Genomic DNA, 8,718 nt, shown 5'->3' with positions numbered 1-8,718 from the left:
GAGACTCAACTATTTTCTGCAATTCTCCAGCTGTGGTCCTTGGAGAGTCTTTAGCCACTCAAACTCTCCTCCTCACCGTGCATTAGGACGATATAGACACATCTTCTTCCAGGCAGATTTGTAATATCTTTAGTTGATTGGAACTTCTTAATTATTGCCCTGATGGTGAAAATGGGGATTATAAATTACTCTTTGTGATGGATGATTAAGGGAATTTGTGTCCTTCTATTTATAATCCTGTGGAACAGGAAGTCATGGCTGGAGAATTTCATGCTCCTAGTCACCCTGGTGTGCTAAAAATTGTAAATATGAATGGGAATATACTTCAGAGATATTTTACTCATGAGAATTTCTAGGGGTGCCAATAATTGTGGCCAACATGCATTGGAGAAAAACATTTATTTCATAATGTGAGTTTCCCCCAATTTCAATTGTTTTACTTCAATGATAGGCTAGAATTTTTTTAATGAAAGATCAAATAGATAAATGATGCAGATTTATTTTTACAGCCACTTTTGCTCATATTTACCAAGGGTGCCAATATTAGTGGTTGGCACTGTATATACGGGTGATGTATCGAGATCATTTGTGCTGAAGTTATTGAGCAAAATGGGTGGGGCATTTAATACTTACTCTGTTGTGCTAAAACGGTTACATACTTTTTTCTAATTAACTTCCTGCAAAAAACACAAACTCTCCCTGTGTCCCAATGTTCATATTATCCATGCTAAATAGTATGTGAGATTAGAATAAGTGTGTTCCAAAGCATAGTATGTTGAAAGGAGAATGCCAAAAGTCCCTGGATAGTCTACTATTTCAGGTATGTTTTTGAAGTGTGGACTGTGCACACTCTAATGGCTAATATTGCCCACAATCCATTGGGCTTTGGCGAAGGATTTGGTTAAGAACTACAAACACGAATAAATAGCATTAAAAAAAATTACAAACATGGTGGATGTGCATGAACGACCATTAAGTAAAGAGGTTTAGATAAAGAGGTTTGAGTTACTAATAATCAACATTTAACCTGGTAAAAATATTTATTTAATGTTATCTGTGTTATATTTCATCTTCAACAACAATGCAAACTTTTATAAACATCCGTTTGGCCATTAACTTTTAAATACATCAGTATGCAAAAAAATCTGAGCAGAGTTCTCCGCGTAAAGACCCACGACTGGCAGATCAATGTGCTACTTCTTTTCTCTCCAATACAGTAGGAAGTTAAATGAAATATGGAGGATGTAGAATGCCAAAAGTCCCTGGATAGTCTACTATTTCAGGTATGTTTTTGAAGTGTGGACTGTGCACACTCTAATGGCTAATATTGCCCACAATCCATTGGGCTTTGGCGAAGGATTTGGTTAAGAACTACAAACACGAATAAATAGCATTAAAAAAAATTACAAACATGGTGGATGTGCATGAACGACCATTAAGTAAAGAGGTTTAGATAAAGAGGTTTGAGTTACTAATAATCAACATTTAACCTGGTAAAAATATTTATTTAATGTTATCTGTGTTATATTTCATCTTCAACAACAATGCAAACTTTTATAAACATCCGTTTGGCCATTAACTTTTAAATACATCAGTATGCAAAAAAATCTGAGCAGAGTTCTCCGCGTAAAGACCCACGACTGGCAGATCAATGTGCTACTTCTTTTCTCTCCAATACAGTAGGAAGTTAAATGAAATATGGAGGATGTTAACTGTGACAAGATGATTGGCAGGCCAGTTTACAGTGACAGGGTATAATATTTTATAGATTACCGGTATATATATTGAGAGTAAAATTCAGTTAATATGTGCTGCAAGAACAAAGCCATTTGGATGTAGTGGTAAAATGCTGAAAATTCTTTAAAAATGTTAGGAAATATACACACAAAATTCAGTTGAAAACAGTTGTGCTGCTTAATATTTTTGTGGAAACCGTGATACATTTTTCATCATTCTTTTATAAATAGAAACTTCAAAAGCATTTGTTTGAAATACAAACATTATAAATGTCTTTACTGTCACGTTTGATCAATCAATCAAAGGTATGAATTAAAAAAAAATCTTACTGGTACTGTATATCTGCTAAGGCATAATTTTGCTAAGTAAAAAAATATATAGCTGGCCTTTAAAGCCATTAGACATAGACTCAAAGACACAAAATCCCAATTTTGTATGTATAATCAAATCAAAAAGGTGGGATTATGTCTGATTGACAGCCCTGCACCCTGTAATTTCCACCTGTGAATTTTCATCACGTGCCTTTGTGGGCTCGTGATTGGTTTTCAGCATGATAGACAAGTTATGTATGTGTTTGAAATGGTCTTTCTCATCTCTGTAGGGGATTTCTGGTTTTGTTCTGTGCTGATGGTGTTGTCAGGTTCAGTTTTCCACTCACCAGAGACTCAAGAGCAGATGTACACTAACATACAAAAGTTTAGGGCCTGTTTTATATATATATATACAGTGGGTACGGAAAGTATTCAGACCCCCTTAAATTTTTCACTCTTTGTTATATTGCAGCCATTTGCTAAAATCATTTAAGTTAATTTTTTTTCCTCATTAATGTACACACAGCACCCCATATTGACAGAAAAACACAGAATTGTTGACATCTTTGCAGATTTATTAAAAAAGAAAAACAGAAATATCACATGGTCCTAAGTATTCAGACACTTTGCTGTGACACTCATATATTTAACTCAGGTGCTGTCCATCTCTTCTGATCATCCTTGAGATGGTTCTACACCTTCATTTGAATCCAGCTGTGTTTGATTATACTGATTGCACTTGATTAGGAAAGCCACACACCTGTCTATATAAGACCTTACAGCTCACAGTGCATGTCAGAGCAAATGAGAATCACGAGGTCAAAGGAACTGCCTGAAGAGCTCAGAGACAGAATTGTGGCAAGACACAGATCTGGCCAAGGTTACAAAAAAATTTCTGCTGCACTTAAGGTTCCTAAGAGCACAGTGGCCTCCATAACCCTTAAATGGAAGACGTTTGGGACGACCAGAACCCTTCCTAGAGCTGGCCATCCGGCCAAACTGAGCTATCGGGGGAGAAGAGCCTTGGTGAGAGAGGTAAAGAAGAACCCAAAGATCACTGTGGCTGAGCTCCAGAGATGCAGTCGGGAGATGGGAGAAAGTTGTAGAAAGTCAACCATCACTGCAGCCCTCCACCAGTCAGGGCTTTATGGCAGAGTGGCCCGACGGAAGCCTCTCCTCAGTGCAAGACACATGAAAACCCGCATGGAGTTTGCTAAAAAACACCTGAAGGACTCCAAGATGGTGAGAAATAAGATTATCTGGTCTGATGAGACCAAGATAGAACTTTTTGGCCTTAATTCTAAGAGGTATGTGTGGAGAAAACCAGGCACTGCTCATCACCTGTCCAATACAGTCCCAACAGTGAAGCATGGTGGTGGCAGCATCATGCTGTGGGGGTGTTTTTCAGCTGCAGGGACAGGACGACTGGTTGCAATCGAGGGAAAGATGAATGCAGCCAAGTACAGGGATATCCTGGACGAAAACCTTCTCCAGAGTGCTCAGGACCTCAGACTGGGCCGAAGGTTTACCTTCCAACAAGACAATGACCCTAAGCACACAGCTAAAATAACGAAGGAATGGCTTCACAACAACTCTGTGACTGTTCTTGAATGGCCCAGCCAGAGCCCTGACTTAAACCCAATTGAGCATCTCTGGAGAGACCTAAAATTAGCTGTCCACCAACGTTTACCATCCAACCTGACAGAACTGGAGAGGATCTGCAAGGAGGAATGGCAGAGGATCCCCAAATCCAGGTGTGAAAAACTTGTTGCATCTTTCCCAAAAAGACTCATGGCTGTATTAGATCAAAAGGGTGCTTCTACTAAATACTGAGCAAAGGGTCTGAATACTTAGGACCATATGATATTTCAGTTTTTCTTTTTTAATAAATCTGCAAAAATGTCAAAAATTCTGTGTTTTTCTGTCAATATGGGATGCTGTGTGTACATTAATGAGGAAAAAAAATTAACTTAAATGATTTTAAATGATGGCTGCAATATAACAAAGAGTGAAAAATGTAAGGGGGTCTGAATACTTTCCGTACCCACTGTATATATATATATATATATATATATATTAGTTAGCTTAGTTAATTTTATACATGCATTATATATCTATGTATGTGTGTGTATAAAATTAACATTATATGCATTATAAAATAAATGTAAAAAATTTCCGTTTGTTTGTTTACAAGTACGTTGTATACAGTGGGTACGGAAAGTATTCAGACCCCCTTAAATTTTTCACTTTTTGTTATATTGCAGCCATTTGCTAAAATCATTTAAGTTAATTTTTTTTCCTCATTAATGTACACATAGCACCCCATATTGACAGAAAAACACAGATTTGTTGACATTTTTGCAGATTTATTCAAAAAGAAAAACTGAAATATCACATGGTCTTAAGTATTCAGACCCTTTGCTGTGACACTCATATATTTAACTCAGGTGCTGTCCATTTGTTCTGATCATCCTTGAGATGGTTCTACACCTTCATTTGAGTCCAGCTGTGTTTGATTATACTGATTGGACTTGATTAGGAAAGCCACACACCTGTCTATATAAGACCTTACAGCTCACAGTGCATGTCAGAGCAAATGAGAATCATGAGGTCAAAGGAATTGCCTGAAGAGCTCAGAGACAGAATTGTGGCAAGGCACAGATCTGGCCAAGGTTACAGAAAAATTTCTGCTGCACTTAAGGTTCCTAAGAGCACGGTGGCCTCCATAATCCTTAAATGGAAGACGTTTGGGATGACCAGAACCCTTCCTAGAGCTGGCCGTCCGGCCAAACTGAGCTATCGGGGGAGAAGAGCCTTGGTGAGAGAGGTAAAGAAGAACCCAAAGATCACTGTGGCTGAGCTCCAGAGATGCAGTCGGGAGATGGGAGAAAGTTGTAGAAAGTCAACCATCACTGCAGCCCTCCACCAGTCGGGGCTTTATGGCAGAGTGGCCCGACGGAAGCCTCTCCTCAGTTCAAGACACATGAAAGCCCGCATGGAGTTTGCTAAAAAAACACCTGAAGGACTCCAAGATGGTGAGAAATAAGATTCTCTGGTCTGATGAGACCAAGATAGAACTTTTTGGCCTTAATTCTAAGCGGTATGTGTGGAGAAAACCAGGCACCTGTCCAATACAGTCCCAACAGTGAAGCATGGTGGTGGCAGCATCATGCTGTGGGGGTGTTTTTCAGCTGCAGGGACAGGACGACTGGTTGCAATCGAGGGAAAGATGAATGCGGCCAAGTACAGGGATATCCTGGGCGAAAACCTTCTCCAGAGTGCTCAGGACCTCAGACTGGAACTAAGGTTTACCTTCCAACAAGACAATGACCCTAAGCACACAGCTAAAATAACGAAGGAGTGGCTTCACAACAACTCTGTGACTGTTCTTGAATGGCCCAGCCAGATCCCTGACTTAAACCCAATTGAGCATCTCTGGAGAGACCTAAAAATGGCTGTCCACCAACGTTTACCGTCCAACCTGACAGAACTGGAGAGGATTTGCAAGGAGGAATGGCAGAGGATCCCCAATTCCAGGTGTGAAAAACTTGTTGCATTTTTCCCAAAAAGACTCATGGCTGTATTAGATCAAATGGGTGCTTCTACTAAATACTGAGCATTTTTCAGTTTTTCTTTTTTAATAAATCTGCAAAGATGTCAACAATTCTGTGTTTTTCTGTCAATATGGGGTGCTGTGTGTACATTAATGAGGAAAAAAAATTAACTTAAATGATTTTAGCAAATGGCTGCAATATAACAAAGAGTGAAAAATTTAAGGGGGTCTGAATACTTTCCGTACCCACTGTATATATATATATATATACCTTTATTCAGCCATAAGGCATTAAATTTATCAAAAGTGACAGTAAAGGCATTTATAATGTTTCAAAAGATTTCTGTTTAAAATGAATACTGTTCCTTTGAACTTTCTGTTCATCAAAGAATCCTGAATATCACGGTTTCTACAAAAACATTAATTAGCACAACTGTTTTCCACATTAATAATAATAACAAATGTTTCTTGAGTTGCAAAGCAGCATTAAAATGATTTCTAAAGGATCATGTGACACTGAAAACTAGTGGCTGCTGAAAATTCAGCTTTGACATTTCAGAAATGATATTTTAATACAGGTAGGCTATTTTAAATTGGAATAATATTAGTCACAATATTACTGTGTTTTTGACCAAATAAATGCAGCATTGAAAAGCATAAGAAACTCTTTTCAAAAACTCTTACCAACACCAACTTTTGAAATGTAGTGTTGATAAAGGTTTTCACATACTAGAAAACATTGTGTTTTTTTTGTTTTTTTTAGTATTTAGTAGCTAGGCCTATATCATATAATGTCTTTGGGTAGCCTATATATTATGACAAACAGTTTTCTATGTAAGTATGTATGTATGTATGTATGTATATTTTGAAAAGTTTGTAATGTTAGATCGAAGTTTGTAATGTCACGATTCAATTCAGAACCGAGTGGTTAATTCATGGCATAGAACGGTTTATTGAACAATTGTTTAATGCTAAAACCCTGTTGCGCTCTATTAGCCTTCAACCATAGTCCAAGCTAATTAGTTCGAGATCGTTTTAGTGTTTGTGATATTACAGGTCTTGTTTAGTGTGGATCTCCAGTCCGTGTGTGAGTGGGCAGTGAAGGGTTAAGCGCGTTGGAGCTGTCGCAGTCCCTTCGGCCCTCGGCCTCCTGCCCTCGCTCTGATTAATCATGGAGGAAAAAACGCAGTAGACCTTTCACTGCAAGACACGCACGCATGGACACGCACACGCAGCCCCACGTATAGACACACACACACACACTCGCACACAGAAGGGATTGTTTTAGCAGAACAGATTCGGTCACACACACACACACACACACACACTGGCACTTTCGCTGCAGACCGTTTCGCTCTTGCCTGAGGGGGTGAGGCTGTGTGTGTGTGTGTGTGTGTGTGTGTAGCCCTGTCACATGTTGCAGCGATACTCACACACACACACACACACACACACTGGCACTTTCGCTGCAGACCGTTTCGCTCTTGCCTGAGGGGGTGAGGCTGTGTGTGTGTGTGTGTGTGTGTGTAGCCCTGTCACATGTTGCAGCGATACTCACACACACACACACACACACACACACAGCTCTCTCTCGCCAGGGGTCACTGGAGCCGAGGTTCAGCCTACACCACTAGACCGCCACAACACCTTTTTTCTCTCCATCCCTCTCTCTCCCTCTCTCTCGCTTTTTTCTCTCTGGGTGACAGTGGTGGAGGTGGTGATGGGCTTCTCTCTCTTCCCGCGCACAACAGAGCCTTTTTTTTATCTCCCTTCAGAGAATCCCACTGCAGCAGGGAATTGTCCGCCTGTGTGTGTGCGCGCGTGCGTTTAAAAGGTTTACGATGCCTGAGTACCCCTGTCCTCCTCGAGCTCAGAGAAACCCCCCACCTTCCTCTTCCTCCAGGAAGCTTCTTCAGATCATCTGAGTGTAACGGCAAAACAGTCGTGGTCTTTGTAGAAGCTTAGAAGAGAGAGCGAGATAGAGGGAAGCATGGAGAAAGAGAGAGAGGGGGGGAATATCAATTCTCCTCTCATGTAAAAATTCTACACTGGTTTGGTCACTACAGAAGCGACAGACATAAAGTATTGACTGGAGATACAGAGCAGCTTCCCCCAAACTCTGCAGAACAGCAATGATACTGTTTATGAAATATTAATCCGTTCTCTCGCCATCCACACATCAGAGGTATTTCTATGGTAGGTAGCCATCATTAGTTGAGTTTTGAAAACATACATCTAGAACGGTTGGTTGCATCAGATCATTGAGAGAATCGGCACTAAATCTATCATCCCATATTAACAGGCCGCTGTTTTTGTGTAATGTTTGTGCAGACTAGAATGAAGTTTACTTGACTGCAAGCAGAATATTCAAATCAAAAGTGGGCTTTTCAAACCTGAATACTTGTTTGCAGTCGATGTGAATGACTTAACTCCACTTGGCCGAGGTGACGTCAGTCAAAATAAATAAATAGATAAATAAGTATTTAAAGTACAGTAACTTTTAAGGAATAATTGATGACGGCCGTTGAATTAGAAAATAATGCAGACCTGTGGTGATGATGCAGCCACGATGTGAAGCACTGGGTGTGCAATATTTTCTAATAATTCAAGGGACCGGAGTACATTTTTTCACTTACACCACAGTTACCACACCTCAAGACATTGTTCAGATGTTGCTTACGCATCTCATCCCACACCTCCTTTGTTAATTCCAAAACGCCATTTTAGAGTTAGTAATGAATGCTTGAGCCATTGATAATGCAGACTAATGCAGTTATTTTGCAGAGAGTGAGAGAGAGAGATAAAGGTGTGTGAATAGCCTGAGTCTGTGCGTCTATCAACAGTGTTCGACAGCAGCGTCAGGCCCTTTTTATATCTGGTATTAAGAGCGAAGTAATAGCGAAACTGTAAGTTCATTGGCTTCAAGAACAGTACTGTTATTACTTCGCTAGTGAGGAATGTCATGTAGCTTTTAAGTTGCTAAACTATTTTACCGATAAAATCGTCAGAGCAGTGCCCAAAGTTGTGTGGGCAGGATATCACTAGTTTCTCACACTGCGCAGGTGTGATCTTGGTCCACTCTTCTTCCAGTCTCTTCCAAAGTTTGGTAACTGTAGT

This window comes from Sinocyclocheilus rhinocerous, unplaced genomic scaffold (assembly GCF_001515625.1).
Source record: "Sinocyclocheilus rhinocerous isolate Xijiao unplaced genomic scaffold, SAMN03320098_v1.1 scaffold2378, whole genome shotgun sequence".
Lineage (NCBI taxonomy): Eukaryota > Metazoa > Chordata > Actinopteri > Cypriniformes > Cyprinidae > Sinocyclocheilus > Sinocyclocheilus rhinocerous.
Note: the sequence above shows the minus strand (reverse complement) of the source record.